Here is a 16376-nt window from a genome sequence, read left to right on the forward strand (position 1 = left end):
ACTTCAGCATTGACATTTTATGGCTAGTGGTGATGGTACATTTAGTTCTAGTGGCATACTGGTACTTTGAAATGCAGCTCTTCTTATTTGAGGGGTTCAGGCAGTGTTGGTATTGTATGGTGAGGTACCCAGTGTGTCTCCTCTTTTATGTTTTAACGGAACCTAGGAAAAAGGAAAACAACGTGCTGTATTTTATGGAGTGAGTGTACAAACATGAGGGTTATTCTTTTAAATCTAAAACACTGCGAATAAAAATGAAAGTGGAATAAGATTTTAGATATGCAATCAAGTGTTCAAAGCTAATTATCACTAAAACACAGCCTGAAATAGTAATTTGAATTGAATGTACTATTAAATACACCAAAATGGGGAACATTATATTGGAAGCAGTAAAAAAAAAATGCCCTGGATTACCCCCCCACACACACACACACTTAAAAAATAAATCTCAATCAAATAGATAAAGCTACTTATTTAGTTATATATAATAAACACCTTAAATAATCAAATAATCCATATTAAAAGCTTTAGTAAACCTGGCTTCTTTGGCAATTTTATTCATAACAAAGTTAAAGGATAACATATACAGTATATACCTTCTTGCTTCATTCAGCTACTACAAATCCTTTTGGTTGTACTCTGCTTTCTGTCATCAACATTCAATAATTGCTAATCCAGTTATTAGTCACAATAGGGGGTTAATTTCTGTGATCATCTCATTGCAATTCAAGAGTGGGATGGCTATTGTAATGCAAGCTATAAATGATGGCTGGGGAGGACACTGAGGAAGATCATTTGTACTGACAGACCTCCGTTTTGTGTCCACATAAGCTTTTCAAACTTCAGTCAGGTAAGACACATACTGCTTCCTGATGAAATGCATGCATCTGCAGTATTAACAGGGTCGATTTGAATATGATTTAATGTGTTTTTACTTATCTTGTTAAACAATCTAAAGATGTATATTTGTGTATTCTTGTTTTGGCATCCTGTAGGATGAAGCATGCTCAGTTTGCAGTAGTCCTTGTGACTATATTACTTATTGCTTGTGTTACACCGGAGCCTGATTCAGGTGAAGAAGAATGGAAATCTCTAGGAAATCCACAGAACAGAAATCTGGTAAGTTATTTCACACTTTCATTTTGGTTAAACTCATTTTATTTTGTTAAATAATACATTTAAATTAAATAGCAGTATATTATCTTGGTGGCTAAAATATATAAATCTAATACTAATCTGGTAATTATTTCTATGATTCTACAGTTTTGTATGCTGAAAATGAATGAACATGAAATAATTTAAAAATGGATTATTCTTGTAATATGTTTCTAATACGTGACTAATCCTATTTTATGTACTACTTGCAGCTTGCATGTTTGTTTGTAGTAAATGTGATGCTTATTAAAAGGGATTTTCTTTTAGATAATGTGCAATTCACATTTGTATTTATTTTTACTGGGAACAAGCATCACAGATTAAACTTCCCTTAACTCCAGTATCAAAATACTGGTGAACCTTAACTGAAGCAACCAGGTATACGCCCGATAGACTTGTCAACATGCCACCTGAATGTCATATGCTGGGCAGTAGTTTTTTTCTTTTACAGATATTTACTGAATTTTAGTTTTTAGTAATTTTCCATTTGTATGTTTACTTCATGAACCTCCTACTGCTATACAATATAAACAGACTACTACTTAAATGCTGAACTTTACATTGTTGTGCAGTTATGTCCTTAACAGGTTAAAATGCACACAAATAAGTATTTGCTTTTAACTCATGTCCTGCATTGAAGATAAAACCTATGCACTTGGAATCCTTTAGGGAAAAGTTAGTTTTAAAAAATACACAAACAAGCTTTGAAGCTTGTATTGTGTGCGAAATACCAGAACAGCATATTAGTCTGCAATTAGACAGCGAGAATGATTCAAAGTAAGAAAAAAATAATTTATGTGTATAATTTGTTGGTGTCTTTTTATCTTTGTTGTATACTAAATATAGCATACTACACAGTTTTAGAAAAGAAAGAAAAAGCCTGTATTGTATTGAGCATCCTGGATCATGCAGAATTGTTTTTTCAGTATCTACACTTTTTCAACCAGTGTATCTGCTGTAGATGGCTTGAAACGGAGCCTTGATTGATTGTCTTACTAAACAAGACCATGATCTCGTGTTTGAACTTTCCGTTCTCTTCGCAGTTCTACAACATTCTCCAGTCCTACTTTAACGGAAGAGGCATTAACTTGGTTGGCATGGGGAGAAAAGGCAAACTGCTCGGCAATCTGGGAGGGAAAATAAGCTCCAACTATGACAGATATCGGCAGAAGCTGGAAGACAACGACAGCTTTTATGTGTGAAAATGTAACTTCATCAATTTCAAACAGTCACTAACTCAGCTGCAATTTCCGTTTTGAAAACCCTTCTTTGCATACTTTCAGGCTTGTTATTTGTAACTACCAAAATGAAAATGTGTTTTAATGTTTGTTTGATTTTTTGTTTTGTGAAAATGTGACTAAAAATATATAGGCTTTTTGACAACTGATAACTAAATATAATATATTTGAATTTGACCAATACCTATAGAATGACACAGCTGGATTTAATTCAGGTCCGGGTTTCACATTCTTCGCGCACATCATGTCATAAGAGGTAAAGTGAAAGTCTGTGTACTGAATTTATGCACTGAAGGGTTACAGCATCTGCTTTTTTTATTTTTATTTGAAGTTGTTCCAATCAAATAATGTGATTCTTTGTGAGTTCTATCAAGCTGTAGACAGAGAGTTTTCAACAATTTCACCATAAAAGGCTAAGTTGGATCTATGCCAATCGCTGTTCTCTGTCAATATATATATATTTTTGTTATCCTGTATACTACCATTAATTCTTGGCCTGACATGTAACATTAGTCAGAATGCAAAATGTTATAATAATAAAATATTTCATCATGAATTCTGACCAGATTTTTCAATGTTGGGTTCTCAATTGCTTTTCAAGATAACAACATTTAGATTACAATCTCGAGGTTCTGGGTTTCAGGTTTTGGTTTTACCTGGTGCAGGTGTGTCTAAACCCAGGTACCATGTTTGAGCCCACTGGGCAGCCAGTCCACTACCACCATTGGCTAAGGGTTAAAAATTATCCTTTTGTGCAGTGCTTTTTTAGTACACTACTTTATGGGCTGTCCTATTCAGTATTGTATTCACAAATACCTACTGCACATGCTCAGTACCATCTCTTTATGGGCTGAAACCCCACAGGAGTGGTTGCTTGTGGAAAACAATGTGGACATCCCTGCCTAAGTTGTCACTGGAGGGAGGCAAACTACAAGCTACTAGTAGAACTGAGCTACATACTAAAATATCAATATACATTTAGTATCATCTACAAAAACCTGTTAATGGTAGAAAGTCAACTTGGGACTTAGAAACATGCGTGTTTTAATTTGATATCACATCTTTATTGAGCTGTTTTACAAACAAAAAAGTCACAACGTGAAATTGGGTTCTATCACTTACTGTACTCTTTTTATATAAAGCTCAGAAGCTTCACATATTAATGAGTCTTTCATTCAATGCTGTGTGAGTGGTGAAAAGTTATGTAAATCACCTACTGTAACCCGACCAATGAGCAGTGAGAATAAGTGCAGCCTGTGATTAAGTGCAGCCTGTGTGCTGCATGTGTTGCTGGGAGTGTAAAATCCATTTTTTCTGAAATAGCAAATATTAAACAGCACTTTTTAGAGCCAAAGAAATGTCCTGGTAGCGTCTTCATTTCCACCGCTAAGACCGATATCGCCTTTCCCCACGCCCGACGGTATACTGAGAAGGAGTTTACCCCTCTGCGAGACGTGTTGCCTCCAGAACCCTGCTTCACGCTGCTTCCAGAGAAGCTCGACCTGAACTCTCTTCTGCTGCAGAGCCAGAACAGACCCTCACCAATGCAACAGCCTCCAGGCCCTCAAAACTACCGTTGTCCCGCACTGAGTCAGCGGTTTGAGCAGACCAACCAAGACCCTCACCTCTGGCTGCCCAAGTTCACCTCAAGACCCTGCTGAAACAGTTCGAGCAGCTGTTAATTGAACACAGCAAGAGCCTGCTGTCTACTACTGCTGCCCCATCACCGGCCCCTACAGCCACCACACCACCGACCCCTGCTACTGCACCGCCGCTTCGGGGACACGCCCTCTCCGGCCCTAAACTGAAGCTTCTCCCCTTCTCCGGGCAGACATTGCTGGAAGCCTTCCTGGCCCAGTTGGCGCTCACAGCCACTGAGCACGGCTGGAACTCGGTCACCAAAGCTGTCAGAGCAGCTGTCTTATCTAACCCGTCTCTCAAAGAGCCGCACTAGAGATACTACTGGATTTGGAACCTGAGGAAAGTGAGTGACTACAGAGTCATTTTAACACTTTGCGGTCCTATGGTCTGACATTGCAATTTTCCCTTTCCGGTCTAATGTCGGACCCTGTCTCTAATCGTTTTTTCTTCAGAAAAAGTCGAGAAAACGATTCAATGGCCGAGTGAGACCGAGAGTAGCCGAAAAAATAAAATAAAAAGGGGACGTATATCATGAATACAGATAGCCCCAACACCACATAGATAACACAGACATAAACAAACAAGATAGCTGTTTCTGTGTACCTTGATGATCTGCTGGTCCACGCCACTACGTTTGAAGAAGCTCTGATCCACCTACGCACTGTCTTACCACGCCTGCAAGCTGCTGGACTCGCAGCTGTGAAAGGGAGGGACACTGGGAAATTAAGTCTTTCTTTTTCACTTCAATGTGCAAGCGCCGCTTTCCTTGATTTCTGATGTAAAAAGGAAGCGCCGGAACTGGAAGACCTGCTGTGAAGTTTTGTATGCTGGGAACTGTTGTATCCGACAGGGATCTGGCAGAGGGAGAATTGAGAGTTAAAAGAGGGTGAGTTTGCGAGTGAGAGGAGAGGAATGAGAGCTATTGTTCACTAAAAGCTAAAAAAATAATAAATACAGCAGTTTCCTACTGCTATGAACTGCAACTGTTGTCTGTCTCATTATATCCTGGAAACCCTGCAGCGCAGCACTACAATATGTAAATAAATCCTGTTCACCAATTTCAACCTCTGTCTCGATCTCCTGCCTGTCACTCAGTAGTGAATGCACGCATCCACGCGGCAGACGGCTGCTCTCACAACCATTAATACCCTGTATCTTTCTAAACAAGGGATTTAGTGGCGCTCCCTAATAAAAGCTGAATCTCAAAACAATAATACTAGAGTACAGTAATTGTTACAGCTGTGTATAATGGTATTTAAAGCAGGATTCATTTATCCGCCTTTTTACATATCCGCCCTTACTCTGGTTTTAATACATCTTTTTTATTAGTGTAATGAGTGTCTTAATAAAGATTTTTAACCGCATACACGCTTGTTTGTTTTGATTACAGTACTGGTAATTGGGGGACATTTTGAATATCAGGTTATTGTGTAGCAGTTTATACTGTCCATCACTTACTGCGGGTGAATCACGTTAACACAAATGTGCCTGTTCTAAGCGGTGGTGACCCCATAAAAATAAACTTTATGGTAGCTCATAAAGAAGTAATGATCAGCCTTAAGTGGGTTCATAGTGGAATGAAATGAAACACCGGAGACAGAGTGCAGTCAAAAGCAGTTATAACTGCTATTTTTATTAATGATTATTAATGCTCTTTCAGCGCTGTCTCTTTTTCTTTTCTGAATCAATCTTAGGACGAGACGGCGACCAGTGGGGGGTAGTTTCACCCTGTATACCACTTCACCAAGATGCTTGAGGACTTCACAGGGACCCACCCATGGGCTGTAGACCCAGACGAGCTCCCCTGGGGTGGCTCTGGTCTTCCGAATCCCCAAGCACCTGCAACTCGAAGTTTCTCCCTTGGTCAGAGTGCAACTCTTGGGGGGCTCCAAACCGGGAGAAGAAACCTTCGATAAGGGCGTCTGCCACCATGCATGCCTCTTGATTTGGTAGGGTTTATGCTTGTGGCCATTTAGAAAAAGAATCCATCACCACCAGTACGTAGCATTTACCTCTGTCAGACACAGGCAGAGGGCCGAGGATGTCTACACCGACCCGTTCCATTGGCGCTTCAACCGGAAACTGCTGCAAAGGCGCACGGGACTGGATGGGAGGACCCTTGCGGGCTGCGCAGTTGTCACAACGGCGGCAGCAGTGGTCCTCCACGTCCCGTCGGCAGCGTAGTGTACAGGGAACCACTAGCTGCCATCTCTCCTCTCTTGACGCTGGTTCCAACCAGCACCGTTCAGGGCCGGATTAAGTTTAATGGGGGCCTGGGGCTGTTATCGTTTTGGGGGCTCCTCTTTGCATTTTAATTTGCTTCCCTTTACTGTTTTACTACCACCACGCTTGATTAACATTAATGCCAAATTATTCAGTCTTAGCTGATCCATATTTTACCTGATTCGATGATTGAATTAGCACCAGTTTTTAAAATGAGCATTCACCTACAGCGTTAGTTACTGGCAGTTCCAAATACAAAATGGGAAATGCAAACTGCAGACTCTTGTCGTAAAATCAAGTTTCCTGGAAATGTGTTGTCCTTAACACTTACGAATATGTACGTGTATAATAGGTTTGTAATAAATATATATGGAGTCAACAAATGTTTAGAAAATAATACAAGGACAGTACACAGCGCTTTCTTATGTAGGAAGGTATCGAGAGCGATGCGACGACTAAAGATGTTGGGTTTGTCACTGTAAGGCCATCTTGCTAAGCGTGCTATGTCGGCAGCCAACGCCCCCAGTTTCTCCCTTGGTGCCCTCTTCCTTCGCAGGAGATGGTCTTGAAGAGCGAGGTATGGTTCGCAGTTGCCGAACCGTCGCTTCAGTGCCGCTAACAGTGCCCCATATTTGGTCCTCTCCTCTGAGCTGAGGTCCAGTAAGATATCGGATGCGGCTCCTTCTAGTGACTGGGCTAGGCAGGTGGCTTTCTTGCGCTCTGTCCAGTTGTGTTCCGCAGCTGATAGCTCAAACTGCGCCAGGAAGGCCTCCAGTGAGGCTGTGCCATTGAACTGGGGTAGTTTCGGTCTCAGACATTGCAGTGAGGAGTCTGTGATACGTGGAATCTCTCTCCTTCCCGGGTTGTCTCGTGTTGAGGATGGAGGTAGTGGTTCCGCTGTAGCGGGTGGTGTCTCACTCCTCATTGAGCTGTCCCGTGCTTCAGTCCTTACCGGGGGGGTGGGCATGGGGGGTGTGGGGGGGTGGTGTTGTGCTGGGCGATGACTCAGGTGGCTCTAAGTGGATTTTTCGTGGAAGAAGGGGGCGCGTACTGTGAAACCATGGATGTGGGTTGACCTGCTTTGACCCAGGTCGAGCGAGACAAAATGCATGGCGGACGTTCATAAGCTGACAAAATAACAAACAGCCACGCCTGCGTGAAAGTTTCAATTCTGCAAGGGACAGCCATATTTGTGTTGATTGAGACACACCATAAGCCAGATTACAGCAGGGATGAAGAAACATGTGCTCTAATCAACATCTGGGCCAACAGTTCAATCCAGAGAAGCTTGGATGGAAGCGTCCATAACAAGCTGCATTGATACACGTATTGTGTACTTGTACTTTTTTTAAAAAGGTCTTCCTCTGTCTATTTGGTTTAGGTTTCACAGTTTATATCAACTGCACACTTAATTATTGTCACTAAGTTTTGTAATTTATAGAATGGCACAAAAATAACCACGCATACTATGTGCTAGATGGACAAATAAATTAATTTTTATAGATTTATATGAATCTTGAGAACTACAAATGTGCCCTTAAAGGTTTACAGAACCCCCCACAGTGTTTACAAGAAATGCATTGCGTTTGCTGTGTCTTGTGTTCTCCAGAGTGCAGCAGTTTTTTTTTTTTTTCAACATAGTCCCGATTGCTTTGATATAAAAAAAAAATCATACATAGGCAAATCAACTAGGGATTTTTTTTTTTTTTTTTTTTTTTTTTACACTTTTACTCCCGAAGGTTCACCAGGAAAAAGATGATGTTTCTTATGACCATTGCAGTGTATCCAGTTCATGCTCTCTCCTGTAACAATGCGGGCACTCTGATTGAAAAAGCGGTGTATTGTGAGAAGGAAGCATGATCAGGATGCATTACAGTCTTTACAGATGATTTTTTTTTCTCCTGGCGAACACTGCCGAGTAAATGTTCAGAAATGTATTGCCCAGTTAATGACACATGATGTGGGATAAAAAAAAAAGGTTTCTTGTAGACTTTGCTGAGTAAAAAAGCTAACTGTAATTAGCTTAATATGCATACTTTTACTCTTCAGTAATACGAACATTTCAAATAATCAGCATCTCTGAATTGCTCAACATATTCAACAGAGCTGTCTACCTGTGTACTGTATTTTAAATTACCATGTCTAAAATTCAAATGCAGTATAAAAAAAATGTTCAATGTCAAATACATGTTTGGGGTCGTTGGTGTTCCTGTAATAGAAGTTGCCATGGCAGCCCAAGCGTCTGGGATTAAGTATGCGTGAATGAGAAATGAACAGTAAACAGTGGGCATGAAAGCATGAAAATGCAGTAGACTCATCCAAAGTACGTTTAAAATACTGTTATAAATTCTAATTCCATTTTTAAAAATTCTGTCTGATTTATTACGCTTTAAATGCTCTTTCACACAAAACCGAGGAAATACTGGAACAGAATATTTAAAGCAGGTTTTGCTGTTAAAATTTAATTATGCTGTGTGTTTGTTTTGAGTGATTAAGGGTAAAACGTTTCGTTAAGTGTTATAATTAACTTGTCTTAAGCAGATACATTTTTCACATTGTCTTAAATGAGCAAATTAATTCGTTTTTATTTTTCCAAAATAGGCTTGCTATGCTGCTTCTGCTGTCGGCTATTTAACCGGAAGGTAGGTGTGTGTTTATCTATAGCAAGCTTTCACAAGACAGTATGCCAACAAATAAATCATGAGTGACATTAATAAAAAACAAAAAGTACTGTATTAATATATCAGATAACATACTAAATTACCACATAATAAGTGTGTACTCAGTACATGAAGGGTTTAACAGAAAAATGAAAACATCTACCACAAGTGTGTTGAGTACGGAAGCATGAAAAAAGACGGACCATATAGACACAGTTTTGTGCGTATCACAGGTGTTGTAAACGTGCTGTCCAGCTGCTGTAGGTGCTATGTAGAGACTGTAAGTATTTTGTCCACAGATCTGGATATGTTTAGTTTGGTACTGTGAGAATCTTTTGTTTTCAGGCCAGGAGTGTTTTGTGTGTCTGGTCCTGGTCTCATTCATGCCTTAGGAGGAATGGCAAATGCTAACATGAATGTAACCCCGTTTTAACGATGCACTATTTTCAGTCAACAGTAGCTTTAATTTGTTCTGTACTTGTAATGCGGACACATGTTTCTGGGGGAAAGATAATGACATTAAATGAACAAATGGTTACTTTTCTTTTTTAAAATCCTGGTTGGTTTGTCAGAAATGCACAGACAGAACGATCTGCTTTTCCACTTTGAAAAATAAATCTCTGTCTTCAATTGATCATAAACAGTTAAAGTCGAGTATAAACATACTGCCTTAAGTGTCAAGCACCATTCTTAATAATAGGCCATGATAATCCAAGGTCAGAAAAGGTAATGGATTTGCAAAATTAAACATGCAGTATAGCCTGCATAACATTTCAAATATGTGATTGCATATTGTTTTAAATATGTGTCGTTTCTGGCTACAGTAGCTGTATTGACACTGGGATATTCAGAAGTGCTGTGGCAGAGACATAACTGTAGAATTAGCCTCAATGGTGCTGTGCAGTTCAATCATTTTTTTAAAAAATATAGTAAAAAACGTCTGTAGGATCTACATCGTGGCCATATTAATTCCTGTCTGTTTTGTTAATGCCTGTTATTGTAAATGTATATGCATTTTATATGATATACTTTTGTGAAGTAACTTGTATTGTGTTTTGTTCTTAGACTCTATAGTAAATTCTCAGCAAGGCCCAGCAGCCTTGAAGCCATTCCATCAGTCATTGAGAAGGTATTTAAGCTGTGAAATTTATAAGCCTCATAATAACTCCTATAAGACTATAATGACTGTAACTGGTGTTACAGTCCCCATTAGCGCTAATCTTACACAACTTTACCTGTCAGGTAACGTAAGACAGTGCTACTGAGGGTCAATGATATCAGCCCGAAATGTACAGTAAGTGGTGGGTTTGAAACAGAAAGCACAGGTTCTTTATTGTATTGCATCAACATAGTTTACACACATTTGGCATTTATATTTAGAGTGATATTGGTATTATGATATGAAATGAGTAATACTGCTGTCTAGTACCCCACATCTGAGCCGGGGTTACCCTGAAACCAAACAGCCACTTTTTATCCTTCCTTCTAGGCAGTAAGAAGCAGCATTTATGGCCGTCCAGTGCACGTTACGTTGACATACCTGGGACATGGTAAACGGCAAAGTGGACAGGTCAAAAGTGAAGTAGGACATTGCTCTTGCATTTGTATTTTCTGCATGTTAATGTACCATGTAAATGTTTCACATACCATATTATTATTATTATTATTATTATTATTATTATTATTATTATTATTATTATTATTTATTTCTTAGCAGACGCCCTTATCCAGGGTGACTTACAATCGTAAGCAAATACATTTCAAGTGTTACAATACAAGTAATACAATAAGAGCAAGAAATACAATAACTTTTGTTCAAGCAAAGTACAAGTGTGACAAACCAAAATTCAATAATACAGCAGATAATAGTGATAGTTACATCAGGATATGATTAAATAGTGATAGTTACATCAGGATGTGATTAAATACAAAGTACTACAGGTTAAACACTTGGCAGATTACAGTATTCTGAAGTACAGGATTAAATGCAGTAAAATAGGGGGCAGATAAGAGCAAAATAAAGCACATTTACATGAAGGGTGATAGTGTCCCAGGATACAAACAAAGGAGTTCTACAGGTGCTCTTTGAAGAGGTGAGTCTTGAGGAGGCGCCGGAATGTGGTCAGGGACTGGGAAGTCCTGACATCTGTAGGAAGGTCATTCCACCACTGCGGAGCAAGGGTGGAGAAGGAGCGGGCTCTGGAGGCAGGGGAGCGTAGCGGAGGTAGAGCTAGTCTTCTAGTGCAGGCGGAGCGGAGAGGTCGAGTGGGGGTGTAGGGAGAGATGAGAGTCTGGAGGTAGCTGGGTGCAGTCTGGTCAAGGCATCTGTAGGCTAGTACAAGAGTCTTGAACTGGATGCGAGCGGTGATCGGGAGCCAGTGGAGCGAGCGGAGTAGTGGAGTAGCGTGAGCGAAGCGAGGCAGAGAGAACACCAGGCGGGCAGCAGAGTTCTGGATGAGCTGGAGCGGACAGGTGGCGGACGCAGGGAGGCCAGCCAGGAGGGAGTTGCAGTAGTCTAGGCAGGAGAGTACCAGGGCCTGGACCAGGAGCTGGGTAGCATAGTTGGTGAAGAAGGGTCGGATTCTTCGGATGTTGCTCAGGAGGAATCGGCAAGTGCGTGCCAGAGTGGAGATGTGCTGGGAATAAGAGAGGCAGGGGTCCAGGGTGATTCCAAGGTTCTTAGCGGAGGAAGAGGGAGAGAGTGTGGTACATTTGTATGAAATAATAGAGACCATAATGTCAATTGATAGCAACAAATCTTGATATATGTTTTAACACACTTTTTAAGCATCCAGTAAACCATATTATTTGTAGTAAACAAAAGATTAGGCCTAACGGCCTTGCCTACATTTTGTTTGCTTTGCAGAGAGGTGCCATGTTGCTTGCCACCTCCAGTGACCGTGGCAGAACCTCAGTCTGTGTCTCGAGCAGTGTCTTTAAAAACAGTCCAAGAGACCTTTCCTTATCATTGGCAAAGGTAGCCCTTAGTTCTCAAGACCTCATTATTCAAGCATTCTTCACCAACCAGTACTGCCACTGTTTGGCAATTAAAGCGGGCGTTTCGATAGAATCTGTCAAAGGTTTTGCATCACCTAGAATTTTATGAACATAACTTAGATTTTTTATTTAACACCATTTAATCAAAGAAGCTACAAAATGATATCTCAAAAGTCTACCAGAAGCCATAATAGTAGTGTGGAGTGGTAGGTAGTAGGAGTGTTTCATGTTAGATTTTGAAATGTCACATTTTTCAATTTTTGTCAGTTTTTCGTTAAGTATATGGACAACTACAAAACAGTATGCACCCATAATTCAATATAGTAACGTAATTTGGCAGGTTTCATTTGACTTTATGAAGCAAACTGTGTTAATTCTATAGGGTGTGGCAAAATGGAAAGTCTGAAAGCAGCTCTGAAATTGTTATTCAAAACATGTGTATTGTAGGTGCTGCTTATTCCCGATCTGAAACTAATATCAGTGATGTAGTTGACCTGTGTGGGCTTCCATTCTTACCGACACCAGTGGGAAAAGGGTTCTGCCAGATACCCATCCGATGTGTGTGGCTGCTGCTCGATCGAGGTTCATATTGAGTGGGGCTTTTATTTATGTCTCGGTATGCTCTGTTATATTTAACTATGACCTTTGCTGTAGTTTTAGAAGATCACAAGGGGACTCTGACTCATTTACACTGAACAGATATAATCCTAGTACCGTAGTTTAACCAGGTTGATTGAATATAAACTTGAGTAGACTTTCCATGCCCATGAAATTGAAATTGTAAATTTTGAATATCTTAGGGTAGTCTGTTAAACTAATCATACTGCAGATAAGAAGTGGTAAGTTTTAGATTCAAGAGCCAGTAACACATATTATTATAATAGCTGTGAAATGATTGGACCTTGCTTTGTTGCTTCCTTTCTTCCCGGATCACTTAATACAAGCGTCAGTACTTTATTTTAAGGAATTATGCACAACTTCAGGTAACTGAGAATGCATGTACAACATTATGAAGGTTAAAATATAATGTCTTTACCCAGGGCTCTACAGCATGCTGATGTGATTCTAATGCTTGGTGCCAGACTAAACTGGATTCTGCATTTTGGTCTCCCACCAAGATTCCATACAGGTCAGCATCACACCTTTTACAGAGTGGTCATTTCCAGACAAAGGATAGCGTTTTGGCAATTGTGGGCTAGACTGTCAAAGCTATTTATTCATATTAGCGCAGTTATTTTCAGAAAAATTACCAAACCAGAAAAACAAGTGTATATTTAAGGTTAGTGTCCTGGATTTAGCAGGTTTTTTTGTTTGTCTAGCAGGTCTAATGTTATGTATTTACATGGCTTTGATTATAAAACTAGTTTATGTAAGTAGCCTTAGGCATTCTGAGTATTTAGAAGTTATTTTGGTGACCACGCATGGTGCAGAAATCGGCTTCAAAGAAATTATTTTAACCCCAAATGCCAGTCGTATGGAAACTAAATGCACTCTGTGTGCAGTTAAGAAAAGACTGAATGAGAATAGAAGGGAGTAGTTTTTCCTGATACTATAATTGCTTACACATCATTTAAACTGTAGTTTAACTGTAGTATTCTACAGTACTTCAAAGTTGAAACATTAGTGTAAATACAAATTTGTATTGTTTTAATTAATGGCCATGTTTTCTGATGACTCAGCACATGACTGTAAACTGTGCCAGTAGACGCTGTAGGCAGGGGGGCTCATTTATCCAAGAAAGGCCTCAAACATGTTTGTTCGTCTTCTGGCATTCGGTTTCATTTACTGTTAAATCAAGAGTGTAATTGCAGTGTTTCTCATAATTACTGTGACATTAAATTTTCAAAGTGGGTTAATAAAAGAATTCAATGGAAAAAGTATTCTGTAATCCCTGGAACACAATAAGTCATTGGAAGCCATTACTGTATGTAAAGCACAAGTTCTGTTATGGATATAAGTCATGTTTTTCATACTAAGGTTGACCTTTGTGCTGAAGAGCTGGGCAATAATGTTAAACCCTGTGTTACATCTCTTTATTTTGTGCTTCTGAATATTTTATAATTCACTAAAAATAATACAGCATGGATAAGAACACGTCAATTAATTAATTTTGAAAAATGCCCTCAAAGCTGCATCTCTGAATTTACTCAATGGATTACTGTAAATATTTATTTTTATTTTTTATATTGCACTTGCATAACTGGGCGTGCTTTCCATTGGTACTAATGTAGACTGTGTCATGGCATTGCCGTAACGAAGTCTCGGATTCAACGATGAGGAACAGCATCCTGCTCAAGAAGCAGGTCACAGAGTGTAGGAGGGATGCAGCATGGCTTTTCATATGGGACCGTTGCACATATAGTGTAATAAACTGCAGCAATAGTCAGCTGTGGCATTTCTGTGTACCACGGTAAAGTGGAAAACAGTACGGTCAGGGAGAATGCTTTTCTAATAGTCCACTTGCATCTAAACACCAATACGAATTGTATTTTATAACTACTTGTTGAAGTCTGTTTTTGTCATGCTTTAGCTTTTGGGGAGCTTCAGGAAAGATCCATGGAAGTATCCTTTTGTCACAGAGTGGTGGGAGATCCTAAAAGACAAAATCTGAAGTAATGAAAGGGCATCACAGGTAATCTTTTGACTAAAATAAAGCTTTATAGCACAGCATTTCTACCACGTCATTGACATTCATCCCACACTGCAGCTGTAAATTCGAAAGTACACAGAAAGTAAGATAAACACAGAAAACGAGATGCTTTGGTGCTTAAAGTACCTTCACAAAAGAGCATGGCATAATATTGTCTGCAACCAATTTCAAATTTTATAAAAATGTGAGTATATAGTGTATTAACCTGCACTACTATGAAGCAGTTATAAAGAGAAACAAGAAACACTGTAGTCACAGAGGGTTTTGTACTCTATGTCCCCACCTACTGGCCACACATCAACATGATCCCAAGTCTGTCTGCTGCAAAACCATAAAAGGCAAAGATGATCCAAACTTATCAAAACCCTACCAAGGCCTTGTTATTGTTGGCTGCCCACTTTGCTGAGGTGATCCTGGGTTTGTGTACAAATCTAAATATGTAGAACATAGATTTTACAATAAAGTCTACCACCTTGGAAAAATTCAACTTGAGAATTTTTTGCAACTCAACAAAGTGGATTGATTGTTGTGCAATCGTGCTGTTCAGTGATGCTTTGCAGTGTTCTTCTTGTTAAAGTATCAATACTGTGAATAACTGCAGGTACAATTTACCAATAATCATTATTGTGGTCAATAACAATGGAGTCTACAGTGGTCTTGATGAGGACACATGGAAAGAGCTGGGAAAAATGGGAGAACTTCCAAAAATGTCTGACAATTCAAGGATTTGGGTAATTCACTTTTGTGTATTCTAATAATATTCTGTTCTGTACTATCTAAATATCTGGTGCATTTGGAATATATTTTAAATATAACTTTATCTGTGAGCCATATATTTATTTTATATGTTGAAAATATATGGTAAGGATATAAATATATTATTCATATATTTTACGTTTCTCATTCATAAAAAATATATTAACTATATTTCCTTTCTGTATGGGATATTTAGATAGAAAACACCAAGTAAGTGCCGGAACCTGGATGTTTAAAAAGTATTCACATTACCAATCTAACCACTAAAAATGAATTGTTATACTACTAATAGTTTGATGGGATTTAGGATTCTTGACAAGCACAGTATTTTTCAATCTAGGGAGCACCATTTTGAACTTTATAGTTGCCATTGCATTAAAAAAAGAAAAGAAAATCTACATAGTTTGATATGCTCTGGGATCATTGACTGGTTAGGATCCTTCTGTTTGAAGCTCATCTCCGGGATCATTGACTGGTTAGGATCCTTCTGTTTGGAGCTCATCTCTGGGATCATTGACTGGTTAGGATCCTTCTGTTTGGAGCTCATCTCTGGGATCATTGACTGGTTAGGATCCTTCTGTTTGGAGCTCATCTCCGGGATCATTGACTGGTTAGGATCCTTCTGTTTGGAGCTCATCTCCGGGATCATTGACTGGTTAGGATCCTTCTGTTTGGAGCTCATCTCCGGGATCATTGACTGGTTAGGATCCTTCTGTTTGGTGCTCATCTCTGGGCCCAGTTCTGCTCCCAGATTGGTCTCCGGACTCTCTAAGCATTGTCATCACACCATGATGACTTGCTCAGAGTGAAACTGAGTTATTGTCCATGCGCTCAAGATCAGAGAACACAGGAATAAAACAGAAGAAAATAATTGTGATGTCATCCTAAAAACAATGTCTTAATCAGTATTGCACTCGAATCTCTTACAGTATGTGCCTCTGCTTGCTATGCATTTCAGAATAACAACAGTACCAAAACATATAGGAGTTGTGACTGGCAGATTTGTTATCTTTTAGTATTGGATTCCCAAGGGACTCCTAACAGTGCTGTGAATCC

The 16376-nt window shown here is 39.4% G+C and overlaps 1 long non-coding RNA gene and 1 pseudogene across 1 annotated transcript; both read left to right on the forward strand.

Annotated features, from left to right (window-relative positions):
* Nucleotides 1-739: 739 nt before the first annotated feature.
* LOC117399532 (uncharacterized) lies at nucleotides 740-3016 on the forward strand. Its single transcript, XR_004544100.2, has 3 exons — nucleotides 740-850; nucleotides 996-1119; nucleotides 2199-3016. It is a non-coding gene; the product is annotated as an uncharacterized LOC117399532 (long non-coding RNA).
* A 4241-nt stretch (nucleotides 3017-7257) lies between these two features.
* On the forward strand, nucleotides 7258-14530 carry LOC117400710 (2-hydroxyacyl-CoA lyase 1-like; annotated as a pseudogene).
* Nucleotides 14531-16376: the final 1846 nt, after the last annotated feature.

This window comes from Acipenser ruthenus, chromosome 4 (assembly GCF_902713425.1).
Source record: "Acipenser ruthenus chromosome 4, fAciRut3.2 maternal haplotype, whole genome shotgun sequence".
NCBI classification, from domain to species: Eukaryota; Metazoa; Chordata; class Actinopteri; order Acipenseriformes; family Acipenseridae; genus Acipenser; species Acipenser ruthenus.